At 40.1% G+C, this 15,094-nt stretch overlaps 1 non-coding gene across 1 annotated transcript; it reads left to right on the top strand.

The window, feature by feature from the left end:
• The first annotated feature begins 5,782 nt into the window (after positions 1-5,782).
• Positions 5,783-5,854, top strand: Trnat-ggu (transfer RNA threonine (anticodon GGU)). Its single transcript has one exon. It is a non-coding gene; the product is annotated as a tRNA-Thr (tRNA).
• Positions 5,855-15,094: the final 9,240 nt, after the last annotated feature.

Raw genomic sequence — 15,094 nt, 5'->3', positions numbered from 1 at the left:
CACGGTCTTGCTCCGTTTGCTCTACCCTGCACCACTAGACGCTCTATGGAGTCATTGTTTGACCGAAGAAACTGAGTATGCGAGTCTTTACGAGAGTCGAAAGGCGCTGTTTCATACGGAGTTCTTTAAGGGTGGAGACATTAGCCTAACGCTGCTTGGGTACTTACATCTTTTAACTCAATAATTTTATATAGTAAGCGGCAAGTTGGTAACCCTTCACAGTTTTTTTTTAAATTTCTCATGTAATGATTTATCGTAATTAAATTTACGATTTGCTTATTATTTAAAAGTATGAAGTGCACGTTGCATACAATATATTGCATCATACAGGATGCCGTTTATACTTTATAAGCGCGCAAAGTCAGTGTGTGACAATTTTTGCGGGGTAAGTGCGGACGTTTCCGGGATAAGTGCAGACTGCAGACCACCAGCTCCAAAATCAATCATGTTCACTTTAGACGAATGATTTATAGGAATTTGAATCTGTCCGAAGCTGTGATGACAGCATTTTCTCGCAAATCAAAGAAACGAACTAGAAAAAAATATATTTGTTCATAAAAAAGCACTGTTACGCCCGCACGTTCCCGTGTTTAGTTCAAGTAATAAACGTGGTTCTCAAACTTTTTTATAAATTTTTATTCGCGGCTTTCAATCGAAAATAAGTACCTAATAACGGTTACTTTCGTAGATAACAGAATTATCCGCACTTACCCCAACCTTAGGTAATTACTGAATACCTACCTACGTTTTGTTGTTATTGTAAACTTTGCTTGCAAAAAATGAAATTCGATGATCGTTATACCTAAATACACTAAAACCGTGTTTATAATAATTTTCCTCTCCTGGGCCGGCGAGCGCAGGGAGGCGGCGGGCGGGGTGGGATCACTCGCCCGTGCTTTAATTGCTTTTCACTTAGCAACCGCTCATGAACAGAGAACTCGCGAAAATGAAGAAAAAATCATTACATCAACATCTTTTAGATTGTCCAGATTTAGGACGAGCGAGGAGACAGCGGCGTTCTTATATAACGCTTTCCTCTTTCTTGTTTTCCAGCGCGCCTCATTTCCGGAAGGGGCCGCGGGGAGGCGCGGGTGGCGAGGGGCCTAAGTAATTTCGCTTAAGAACTCTAAACGTAATTAGTGTAGGGCGTGCAAAGGGAAGGGCTTGAAAGTTAGAGAGGGTTGGCCGCGTCCCGCGCCCGCCGCGCGCCGCCTGAATATTTGATCGCGCTCGTCTCGCGATAATATTTTGCCGGAGGAGGTTTCCGTAAACACGAGCACATTTCCCCACCTACTTATACTTTCCTTCATTCCGCTTTTCAAAGCCATCGCGCGCTTTTAATTGGAGCCGGTGTTATTCGTAAGTAGACTTGTGAGAGAATTAAAATCGCGCGCTACGTCGCTCGCGAATACTGAAAATGTATTAATATTATTAAGTTTTTGACGAAATATATTCGAGGAAATCGTCTTTGTACGACTTCAAACAAATTAACGGCGTCGTCTATATTTGCTGGTCTCGGATATGTTTTTCATTTCTTTGAGTCTTTATGTGAGCGTTTCTCAGGTATTAGCGAGCGCGACGTAAATAAATAGGTGTCTAGTACACGTTAAAAAGTTTTTTAATTAAAAGCCTAACACCGCTAGAGAGATCGGCATCTCACAATACGACTCTCGTCTAAGTTAAAGTGTCCAGGCAAGCGCTCATATTCATGTTTAATAAGTGCCAACCTTCAAAGTCAAATTGAAGCAGAAGTAGATAATGTAATATAATTCATTTGATAGCCCGAAGCAAGGGCAATAATTTACGAATTCAAAAGGCCCGTGAAACAAGAGAGGGAATTAGAATTTGTAATTAGAGCGAAGCAACGACGCGGCTACTCCTACAACATTTGATTAGCAATTATGGTAATTTGACTTAGAGCAGGGTAAGATTTCTCCTAATTTGTTAGTTAAATTATCATCGCGACTGCCAGGAAATATAAAATCCTGTTGGGAACTGGGTAATTAATTTATGTTTTACGCGTATAGTCTTAATGGTCCTATCAAAATTTATTACGAATACCCACTAATGGTAAATAATGAAATTAGGTACATCTAACTAATTAAAAGTTGAAAAGAATTTAACTTTTTATAACTAACTAGTAGTGTTTTTTTATAAAAAAATTACTAATTGTTAACTTTTTCGACGCCGTGTCAAACACAAAAGCTGTCACGCGGACGCCACGTCACCGAAGTGTCAAAACTGAAATTGAACTTTATACATATGCACGTAGGTCTATGTTGCTCTGTGGTCTGTGACCGATTAATCAGTCTTTGGCGTTGAACCTGCGGTGCGGATATATCGGTCATTGGAGTCCAAAAGGTTAAGATTGCTACCTACCCACAAACTAATCCACTCCCCGTACCGCCTCGCGCCTGTGGCTGTAACGCCGACAGTGCAGCCTGCGTCGCCACTGGTTGCCGGCCTTTCTTGCCTGACCATTTTATTAATAGTGATCATGTATCATCATTAGCACCGTTTATAAACACACAGTTAATAATAAAGTATATTTAAACTGAATACTTGGTAAGTTAATGTGGAGAAGACCGTCTTTAAGGGCAGATCGTCAACAAGCTCTTTCGATGCTTTTTGCGTTTGTAATACGCATACTCATTACAGAAGGTCGGGTACCTGCAGAGCAGCGGAAGGAGTTAAGCTCTTTCATTCTGACTGTGTCTGATCGTCGTACGTATAAGTACAAATACGAGAGTGCTTGCTTATGACGGTCTTACCTGCAATCAATTTTATATCCGGTCTATACCACATTGACCTTATATTTCTTTTTTTTTTGTACATATAATTAAGCACTTAATCTATTAATCAATCAATCAATTATATTTTGCTATACTCATGGATTACACGTGTTATTACTTACAATATTTTTATAATGATTATATGTATAATACAATAATAATGGCAATATCTTAGTAATGATTTGTTCCATCCATTATCATTCATGTTTGTATTATCTATAATATAGGAAGGAGTATGAGTTTATTGCATAACGCATTTGTTTAAAAGTGAAAGTGTATAACGGCCCGATTCGGAAAATGAATTAGATTTCTACTAGACTTCAACAAGTTACGATACGGATAATTTAAAGATATTTGTAAGATAGATATGTCAAATTTGACGTTTCCGCGATTCTGGAGGTCCTCTTGAACGATTTCGACAAGTTATGACACTTATGACTTAGATATTCAAGTCACATCTAGTCGGTATCTAATGTAGATCTAGTTGATCTCTAAATCGTCTCAAGTGTGTGATTATCTTATCTTGAAATCCGAATAGGCCTGAGTGACTTAAAACCATTTATACATTTAAAGATTTTAAAGCAAACATAAAGTAAACAACAAAGGTAATTAAAAAGGTGAATTTACTAGAGTAAACACCAGAATCAGATGTAAGCGATAAAGCATCGCCCTGAATAACAGGGATATTAAGCTTTAATTGTCAAATTTAATGTATCGTGAAACAATAACGAACGGCCCGCAATCTCTGCCGCGCGGGGAGGTAAAGAATCTCCTCCGTCTGCGGCAACGTGCGTACAGTTACGTACATTTATTCACGCACTCCGCGATGCAATTTAATTATCGAGCCGGCTCCCGCGCTTTACCCTTTTGTATCTTAACCCCCGGACGAAAAAAAATGCTCACCCCGATAAAATAGAGGACGGGTAAGAAAAAAAGGAGCGTATGCAAATTCGGGATAAAATATAGCCCGTAAATGCCACCGTTTCTAAAAGAATATTAGAGACGTTTTTCAGTGGGTGGCTGGGGGCGCTACTTTATACTTTGTCTCCGTTAAGTACTGCAGCACGGGTGTCCGCGCGAGGAATCCGCCTTAATTTGCGATTGTTGTTCGGCGATAAATCAACTCGGGCTCCTTTCTGCTCCGGTATCTTTTACAGAAATCATTGTTGCTGCAAGTGCCATCTGGCAATTACGAATTCCACGAAATGCTAGTAAAACAAGAGGTCTTATTGCGTCGTAAATGTATAACAACGTGTACAAATGCATACGATGACATAAGGTTAAGACACATGTCCTTAAAAATGATACTGAGTAAACTCGCTCACCTGCGAAGCGGAAGCAGGTTTACCTTAAGCTGAAGCACGTGTTGCTAATTTTGTAGCTGGTATAATTCATTTTGGTGGCCATAAGTACCAGCCTACACAGTACACATACATATCGATTAGGCTTCCAGTTTGGTTGGACTATTCATACAAAAAATAAATAGGTACGTGTTTCAAGAGAAGTACAAGAAAGAAATTGTGTGTATTCATACAAAAACCGGCCAAGTGCGAGTCGCGCTCGCGTTCCAAGGGTTTCTTACATTACACAATTTTTACAATGTATTTTTTAATGTGAAACGTGAGTAAAATGTCTTCAAAAAACCCGTAAGGGTCGGTTCAAAAACTAAGTAATTAAGTCCGACTCACGTTTGACTGCACATTCTAATAGGTTTTCCTGTCATTATGTATGTCTGTGTATTTTTTTCAAAATTTTAGTCCCAGTAGTTTCGGAGATAAAGGGGGGGTCGGACAGACAGACGCACGAGTCATCTTATTAGGGTAGGGTATCCGTGTTTTCTTTTTGAGGTACGGAACCCTAAAAAAGTAGTTATTTTTAGAAATTTGAGATGCCGCTTACGTAATAATATCAGAATAAACATGGGCCATAACCATAACCATATTATATGTAGGTAGTATAAGTTACCAACATACCTAACACAGAAACAAATTGAAATTCTAACGAGTTACTAGGACGGCGGAAGGGGCACTTTCCTGATTAACTTCGATAGACAATTAGAAGCTTTACCTTAAATACCTACTCCAATATCCTACTTATGTGTATTATAAACCTAAGTTTGCGATGATGGATAACCTGTACATAAGACATGATGAGTGACGTTTTTGGTTGAAGAAATGTCACTTTTGACACTGACAGATCATATCGGAAAAAGATCGAATAACACGAATTGGCCTGTACGCCGCGGTCCTCGATATCCCGATTTTTGGTTCTTACCTACATCCAAAACCATACCCGCCATAGCCGGTAAGGTAATCCCTTTGACCCAGAAACCTTACATTTGGCACAGAAACATGGTCCCACAAGTAAAGGGGAAAGTGTGAAAATTATGGTAGTCTGGTTGTCGGCAAGGTTGCGGTGTGGGGGCACTCTTTATTAATCAACTTGGGATGTGTTTGTAGTGTTTGCATCAACGAACATGTGATTTAATTAAATTATCACCGTTTGTGCAGAGAACATTTAAAATATTTATGACAGTAAATAAATGTAATTTAAAATTAAAATCCATTTCGTAAATGACAAATTTGTCCATTGTCCTTTGGCGTGATAGCGGAGGTATTAAGGCTGTCACGTCTTGATAGTCTTTTTGGCTAAGTTAACATTTAAACACTAACATCACATATGTATAAAAGTCGCAATAATTTATTTTAAGGCTGTTTCAACCGAGATGGACTAAAGTTCTACAGTTGGTTTTAAAAAAGGCTCAATCCTAGATTGTTAGTCGAACTAACTCTAAGGCTCATTGGATGTAATACCCTCTTGGCTCTTATCTGTGACCTGCTAACAAGGTGTTACATACCTAACCTGTGTGTTAACAAATAATTATTGTAACTAAATTAATTTTGTATTAAGCAGAAACATCTGCAAACGATACCTACTACAATACTTAGAAATAACTATAATATCAGAAAATATTCGCTGTTATCGGGGAAGTCTCGGTAGCTCAGTTGGTAGCGCGATGTGCTGGTATCCCAGAGTCGCGAGTTCGAGTCTCGTCCGAGACAATGAGTTTTTTCACTTTCCCTTTATTTCTAAGAATTGTAAGTAAGTATAATTATTGTAACTAGTTTCGGATACCCAAGATTCATTATTTGTATTAGGCATATGACGAAGGCACGGGTTTGTAGGACAGTTTGTAGTCGCAGGCTTCACACCGTAGGGAAGAGCGATGACATGATGATTTTCAATGTAAGCAAGCTAAGGTAAGAATGCATTAGGTTGCTCACATTAAAAATTGGGCATCGTTGGTGAATCCAGTCCGCGAGGAATGAGTTAAATAGGTGCTTTAATTATTGACGTCGGCCGAGGAGGCGACCGACAGGGAGAACAAGACAGAGACAGCATCAAATATTTAGCGCGTAATGCTAGCCGCGCTCTCGTTTGTAATTAAAGCGTTCTTTCCTTTTTTCAGCGGCCTGATACAATATTCAGCATGAGAAGGAAGCGCTCCGGTGGCGGGGTGGCGCCTCCATTGTATTCGCTAAGGAAGATAAATTAAAAAATATAATTACAAGGCGGCCGCCATAATTCTCGGCAGGCGGGGAGTGGGGCGGTGGGTGGCGCGGGCGGGGGATAGTGGAGGAGCGGGCGCTCCCGGAGGAGGCTTCTTAAATATTTGGGGATAGCGCGTACCTACGCATTACGTAAATTAATGACACGGATTCGAGGAAGGATGGCGCCCGCTGCCCGCTGCCGCGGTCTCTCCGCTCGCCGCCCGCGCTTTGTTTAATGCGCGTTGTTAATGATCTATTAGAAGGTATTATGAATTCATACTCTGAGAAGCAGCCGAATCCCCGATTGATTGGGCTAACGATTTTCTTTTATTTCCATCCGTAATTGCGGAACTCTGACTTCCGCGCTTCCGCTGACCCGAGTCCAATTTATAACTCTGATGAAATATGACTAGTCATTCATTTAGAGTTAAATTCCTCATTTGGGGAAAAGCTCGTTAATGTTCTTTCATAAATCTTCATTTAGGTTTTTCGATAGATTACGCAAAGCTACGATTATTTAATTGCTGTTTAATGTTTCAAGTGATATTTATTCTATAAGCATAATTAATTTGTATACGAGTGAGATATCTAGAGTCTAACAGGCCAATTCAAACGTACACTGAAATCAGAATCGCTTCTAACTCATTCAGTTATCGTGCATATCGCTCGTTCTTGTCCGGACATGTATTGGCACAGGCCAGACACACGATAAGTAAATAGGGTGACTGCTATAGTTATTGGCCATTAGGTACATAGTGATTGGCCGCTTTTAACAATAAGGTTTCAATTGGCTTGTTTCTTTCCGATTTGTTAGGAAAGGCCAATTACTATGTAGTGGCCAATTACTATAGCAGTCATCATTCTGATGTCAGTGTACGTTCGATATGTCCCGTAAGAAAACATAATGTCCCCACGTTTGACAGCTCAAGAAGATGCATGGCGCTGTATGTTTTGTGGTAACTGAATTATCAAACGTCAACAGAACTATCAAATAGAGCTTCCTATAATGTATTTAGGATCTACATTATGACTGAACTGGAGGCCTCTGGAGCCATACAGTACCATCTACATTGGCTGTCAAATTCGCCATAGGAATTTGTATTAGACTTTACACATCAATGAATGTCTGGTAGTATGTATATGAACGGCTCCGTGCCGTGGGCCGGCGGCGGAGACGCGGGGCGCGGGCCGGGCCGCATGTGAGCAACAAGTGTCTCCATGTGCTCACCTATCTATCGCACGCCGCCGGCACGTCTCACCCGGACATCTATACACATCTATTACGGCTTACCTACTTATCTGTGTTATGAGTGAAATGCAAAAAAATTGTATGTAATTAAGCGCAGTTAAGAACCTGTGATTAGTCTTAACTTAATTTATTTATTTATTTATTTAAACTTTATTGCACAAAAGAAAACTTATCGTACAAAAGGCGGACTTAATGCCAAAAGCATTCTCTACCAGTCAACCTTAAGGCAAAGCAGAGAGATTGTGGGCGGTGCAACTGCTACTACTACTAACAAAATTTAATATAAGGACGCAACGCTAATTTAAAGAATTTTAACATACATACGCAAGTACATCAAAATATACACGATACATATAATATAAATATACATATAATAAAAATATAAATATACATATATATATATATATATATATATATATATATATATATATATATATATACCTAACATTAAATATATACAATAAAATATATAACTTATATAACTAAAACTAGGAATCCTTCATTCTACCAGCAAAGAAAGCACGTAACGATTTCTTAAAAGCGAACTTGTTTGGGGCATTTTTAATACTAAGGGGGAGTCGGTTCCAAAGGCGCGCTGCCTGCACGCAGAACGAATCTGACATAAAGCCAGTGCGATGTGGAGGGATGGATAAGGACATATTGCCAGAAGAGCGAAGCTGACGGTTGCGAGAAACGCCGTAGTATTGAAAGAGGGACCTGAGGTATACAGGAGAGTGTGGATCGTTGAGGACAGAGTATAGAGTGCACAGCATGCGAACACTGCGTCGTTGACGGATGGGAAGCCAGCCAAGCTGGGAGCGGTATGAAGAGACATGATCGTATTTACGCAGACAAAAAATGAAACGAATGCAGTTATTGAGAAGGCGATCCAACTTATTGAGAAGTTCTTCAGTTAGGTCAGGATAACACACATCACCATAATCAATTATAGGTAGAATTAGAGTGTTTATAAGGAGAATTTTAGTCTTGATAGGCAAAAAGTGCTTTAGCTTATTTAGTGAATGAAGAGAACCCATAACTTTTCGGCTGACCTCAGAAACCTGCGCTTTCCAATCCAACGAACTGTCGAGCATAATGCCTAGGTCCTTAACACTGTGACTAAATTGTATTGGTGATCCGTTAAAGTTTACTGGTGCAATAGTGTCAAAGTCCAGTCTGGCCACCTGTCGAGAACTGCCAATAACGATGGCCTGGCACTTAGACGGGTTCACATAAAGGCCATACTGCTCAGACCACTGTTGGATGTGCAATAGGTCCAGGTTGAGCCTATCAATCGAACTCGAAATATTAGTCACTTCACACTGGTCGTAAAGCTGCAGATCGTCGGCATACAGGTGGTGGGAACAACGAAGGCCAGGTGTGATAAAATTTATGAAGGTGGAAAAAAGGAGCGGAGACAAAATTCCGCCTTGAGGCACGCCAGTCGCAAGATCACACCAATCAGATAGAGACTTGTCAAGCCTAACCGCTTGTTGGCGACCACCCAGATAAGTCGCGAACCAGTTAAGGGCTGTCGGAGACACATTCAGATGTTTGAGCAGGGCAAGGAGGATATCATGGTCTACGGTATTAAATGCGTTGGAGAAATCTATTAAAACGAGTATCGTGACCATTTGGTTCTCCATGCCCTGTCTGATGTCTTCCGTCACCTTAAGAAGCGCAGTGCAGGTGCTGTGACTAGGACGGAAACCTGACTGTAAGGGACTTAACAAGTTATGGGAGTGAATAAAAAGGGACAATTGCTTGTGAGCCACCGCTTCAGCTATCTTAGAGAGAAAAGGGAGGATAGAGATTGGCCGGAAATTGCTAAGAGTGGAGGGATTACTAACTTTAGGCAGTGGAATAACAAAAGCCTTACGCCAAAGGGAAGGGAATTCGCCATTGGCCAGTGAGCAGTTGATGATGTCAGCTATTGTAGGAAGCACACAGTCGAGAACGGATAGAATCATAAAACGGCTGACATCATCCCAGCCCACGGCTTTAGACTTGATTGCTTTTATTATGGTCTTTATATCAGAGACAGAAACGGGAGAAAAAGAGAAAAAATCTGAGACAGGGGAGGAAAGAGACGAAATGTTAGAGAGAGTGGTAGCCTTAATCCGATTGTCGAGAGTAACAGCAGAAGAGAAGTGTCTGTTGAGATCATTAAGTGAGAAAGTATCATTGCTGAACCCACTTGCAGGTTTTCCCAGACCAAGTGACTTGATAAACTTCCATACATCGGCCATAGACGAGGAGGACACATTGTCATGAATAAACCGTCGCTTCGCTGTACGCACCACCTGGTTGCAGCGATTACGGGCAATCTTAAAAAGTTTCCAGTTCTCGTCAGTGCGAGCACGCTTAAAGAGACTAAAAGCTCGGTTCCTCTTCCTCATAGCCAGACGGACACTCTCTGTGATCCAAGGGGCCGGCGGCCGCTTGACTCGTACGGTGTGAACGGGTGCATGTTTATCAAAAAGTTTCAGAGTGGCAGCGTTAAAAAGAGAAACCTTGGCGTCAGCTGTTGAGGCGGAGAGCACAGGTGACCAGTCAATGGACGCGGCGTCCTTTAAAAGAGCAGCAGAATCAACCTTAGCAAAGCTACGTATGTTTATCAGTACAGGTTTACATTTAGGTGGCTTGATTTTATACGAAGCAAATATGAGATCATGGTGCGAAAAACCAGGAGCTAAGAGCTGACCCTGTTTTGCGATGAGACCAAGAGATGAAGTAAGAATGACATCCAACCAGGTGTCAGAAGAGACAGTATGATGGGTAGGAGCCAGGGGTAGTACAGAAAAACTAACTGAATGAAGAATAGATTTCAATTTACGCGATTGTGGAGTGTCTTTGCAAAGGTAATTGATTCGTTTGTGTTACGAAAATTAACTATGTAAATTATATTATATTGTATTTATTGTACTTAATTCGTACACATATAAGTCTAAAGCATACGCTAACACACTTTCAAGCATCTAACTTAAATAGAAATGGCTTAACTGTCGTAACACAATGGAATCAATTAACTTTAGACTAATTACAGGTGCTTATTAACTACATATGTACAATTTTTTTATAATTCACTCTTATGTTCTTCAAATAGGAACTTGAATATTCAAATTTAATTCCTACGCAACAATGATTTAAATGTACTGAAAACAACACTAAAGTATACTGTTTTCTACTTACCAGAAGATACTTCATAAAGTTATGTCTTATAAATTATTTAATATAAAATTGAGGTTTATTAGGTCTTACGTTAATATTAAAACGGTGCAGTGACTAAAATCCATGTTTTACACGACGAATAAATAAAACGAGGACTCGAAATGGCCCATGTAAGGTCTTAGCACAGACAAGTAAATAATATCTATCTCATATTTATATTACCTACGCTCAACTCCAAATTCTTAATGACCTTATGAATAAATTCATTTAATGATAAAAAAAATTGACATCATTACATGAACTGCAATTTGCGACAATGACTGATACGTCGAAGAAGGGCCGAATGGTCGTGCTATAGTGGAATAACATAAAGCGGCACCTATTCAATCATAAACAATACTTACTAACAATACAAAAAGTACCTACATTCCTTATTCTATTTGCACGTATTGAGAAACAATAATCTTGCTTAGATAATAATAATTTGACAAAATACAAAGTAGATAGTTCAACTGTATAACAACAAACTACGGATAAGGCAAAACAAAAGGGTAACAAAAAATAAAGTGTTGACCTTTAGCGTGGCACTTAATTTCCTATTATTACGGAGAATAAGTTCTACTTAATAATTGGCACGAATGGCCGCCATGGTCACCTTTACTAATGTCGGCAACCCTTTTACAATCTGAACACAATACAATTTTACGACTGTTACTGTGTGTTGTCTTAAAGCAAAAATATGCACAGAGGTCATTTTTGTTTAAGTAACACGCGAAAAAAATACTAAATTATGTTTCTGATTCAAATATAGATTCCAACTCTGAACAGGTAGTGCCAAGCGAGTAAAATACATGCGCCGAACGCCGCTTTAAAGCACCCTCAAAAGAAAACTTATTAATTTTCGTCATTAAGAATTCCGCAGGCGAAACTCGAACGTCTAATTTCAACCCTAACTTATCAAGACGCGAATAAAAAAGTTCACCCCCCGGCGCACCCCACGCTCACCCCCTTGTTTAAAACGCCGGCGAAAAAGAAGCACATAAAAATGCATGAGGCCTTCCTCGTTATAAGGAAAGGGTAGCGCCCACCCCCTCGGGAGGCAGCTGTAAAAATCGTCTCTAATTTAAATTTTGGAAGTTTCGCGCGGCAGCGTTGATGTCTTGATAAATGTGAGCGACTTGCACTAATTTTGCGTCTTCAGCGCTCGGAACTTTTAATTGGGCTCGCATAAATCTGGCGGACCTTAATGGCATGCGCATAAATTACATCTCGCGACTGAATGCCGCCGCATTGTTCCCGCCCGTGCGCTCCCGATCAGCGCCACACACTCCAGATCCATGCCTTCATCAGCCAGTCGAGTACCAAAGATACCTGCTAATTACTAATATCTTAATAACTACCATTCGATATAAGAATATCAATAACTTTACACCCTGAGTAAATGAGTATATGACAGTAAGTAGGTAGACTAAGTACCAATAACCTACCATTACCGGTGCAAACCGTCGTAGTCTATCGGATATTTGACAGAAAGCGACACCGTCAATGCAAATGCTAGTTTCGTAAAAAAGTTTAAGTTATTTTGTGACGTTCTATTTTCTATTCTTATTGCTGTTCCAATATTCTTCAAACAAAGCGTGTGTTTAAATTGTTTCTATCGAACTGATGAATGACAGGCCTATTCGGATTTCGAGATAATCACAAGATCTTGAGACGATTTAGAGATCAACTAGATCTACATTAGATATCGACTAGATGTGACTTGGATATCTAAGTCATAACTTGTCGAAATCGTTCAAGAGGACCTCCAGAATCGCGGAAACGTCAAATTTGACATATCTTTAAATTATCCGTATCGTAACTTGTTGAAGTCTAGTAGAAATCTAATTCATTTTCCGAATCGAGCCGTGAGAGTTATCTACTCGAAACAGCTAGGCTAGCGGCTCGATTCGGAAAATGAATGAAAATCGTCTCAAGATCTTGTGATTATCTCGAAATCCGAATAGGCCTGTAGATTGTGAAAACACCACATTATGAGCTCCGGCGTAGCGGCGTAGCACATAGGTTGCTTGCTACGTAAGCGCTACGACGTGCTGTGGTTTGCGTGCATTGCATAATGCATATGATAATAGGGTTAATGTACGAGTCAAACTGCCCGATTTGAACTTTAAAAAGATACGTCAATCGTCAACGTATCTTAAAGTTCGAATCGGGCCGAAAGTAGATTTAATTGCCATGGGACGTATTTAAATACGTAAATTATTAAGACTAAATTGATTGAAATAACAGAGAACATGTGTTGAGCGTGACGCACGCACTAACATGATACCACCTACATACGTATAAGTAAGTACCCCACTTGTCTGCACGGTATAATAAATGTCTAGAAAAATAATATTTCTTAAAATCTCGTTTTAAGAATCAGGGAATACGATAGCACTAACGAAGTGCTTCACGAATAGGTATAGTCATTTGATCCAAAAACGCGATCTCACTCATTCAATTACGTACTAACTAACGTTAACTTGATTTTCCCTCAAACTTATTTGTTTTCAATTCTCACATTTCTGTTAGGGAAAACAAATAATAAAATGAAATATCATCATAACGGCATTCCGTCAGGTGTAATTAAATCAGGAACGAAGTTCGTTACGAATGAACAATTAGCGAGTTTGGCCGAGTATCGCGTTCTTCCTCATTAAATCGGGACAAAGCAGCGCGGCGACTTCGACGGGTGTAATGTTATTCATTTGCGAAAGTCAAAGGTTGTGTTTACAAAAAATAAGTCGCCGGAGAGCGGACGGTGGCATTTTTTCCATTCGCCGCGTTCCATTAGCGTGCCTTTGTTTGGCGGGAGCGCGCAAATTAATTTAGCTCTCCCACCATTTCCCTTCCCTCCTCCCGCGCTCTCCACCCCCGCCGTGCCCTCTTTTGTCTAGCCTTGCTCTACGTATCGTTTTCTTCTTTATGGCTCATTAGGCAGCATTGTCGCCATTGTTTTTTTTCGCCTAACCCACAAGATCTAATTATTATGATCAGCAAATGTAATAGATCGATAGCTTTTGTGCTTGCCTCAATGGGGTCATAAATCCAGGAGAGAATTGTGAAACGACGACGTTATGAATATAAGGAAGGGCATCAAGCTAATAACAAATATTAGGTAATGAGTTAGCTAGTTCAAAGAGGGTTTGCAAGTGCGTGACGAAAACTGGTCAACGTATCTTATATGTATGTGTGGTGAAGGAGTGGACTCACCTGAGGTCCTTGCGCCGGCGCCGGCGCCGCGGCCACTCTGCGTCACAAAAACGCGCCAACTGCCGTTCGCCGGGCACGGTTTTTTTAACCCGCGCGTGCCCTCGGCCCGCCGCTAAACAACCCTTGCGTATTCAAAAACGATCCCTCATATGACGTGCTTCACTATCACACGCCACCGACATTTGAATAAGTACAACAATTCTCATTCGACTCGTAAGAAGCTCGGATTTTTTTAAATTCTGTTAGAGCGTAAATTATCTTTTGTTTCAGAATTACAGAAATCTTAATGAAATTTTAATTGTCGTCCCGGCTTTGAAGAAACCTTTTCAAGTAAATTAGAGAATCTTTTCATCTCTAAAAGTTGAAATTTTTCGAGCTGAAAATTTTTAATTAATTAGTTGGAAGACACATTTTAAATTCTTAATTAAGCAATCCGTACTTTCTCCCGCCTATAAATTAGATCGAGCCGTTTCCATAGAGACTACTCATCCTTTAAAGCGGGTCGGGGGGAGAAGGGGGTTCTACAAAAAATATAACTTAGGGTGAGTAAAAAACCGTGGGGTGACTCAGCCGGCCGCTGCACCCCACGACGAGAAATCTACGATCAATATTAACTCTTTTTTTCAACGGGGAATTGGTGAATTTTTAACTCGTTTTAAGTCGGCAGTGATCGAGTAATGATGCGAAGAAACTTCCCGTACCTACTGAGATCGCTCATTCACCGAGCTACTGCTGCTAGGCTAGTGGAGTAGTTACTCTTACTGCCGTATTCGAACTTCAAGATATTCACAAGAGACGACACGTACTAGATCCATTCTAGATACTAGATCCAGATCCAGTTTAGATATCAACTAGTTCTCTTTTGCAGCGAAATTCGGGCAACCAATGTCACTTTTACGTTAGATAGAGTAAGATATCTATTAGATGTGAAATGGTCTAAGTCATATCCTGTGGAAATCGTTCAAGAGTATCTCCAGAATCGCGCAAATGTCAAATTTGACAGGTTAGATCTTAAACATATCGTTATCGTATCTTGGTGATGTCTAAAAGATGTCTAATAGATGTCTATTTCAAAA

The sequence above is a fragment of the Cydia splendana genome, chromosome 3 (assembly GCF_910591565.1).
Source record: "Cydia splendana chromosome 3, ilCydSple1.2, whole genome shotgun sequence".
Lineage (NCBI taxonomy): Eukaryota > Metazoa > Arthropoda > Insecta > Lepidoptera > Tortricidae > Cydia > Cydia splendana.
This window is presented reverse-complemented; position numbering and strand designations above follow the sequence as displayed.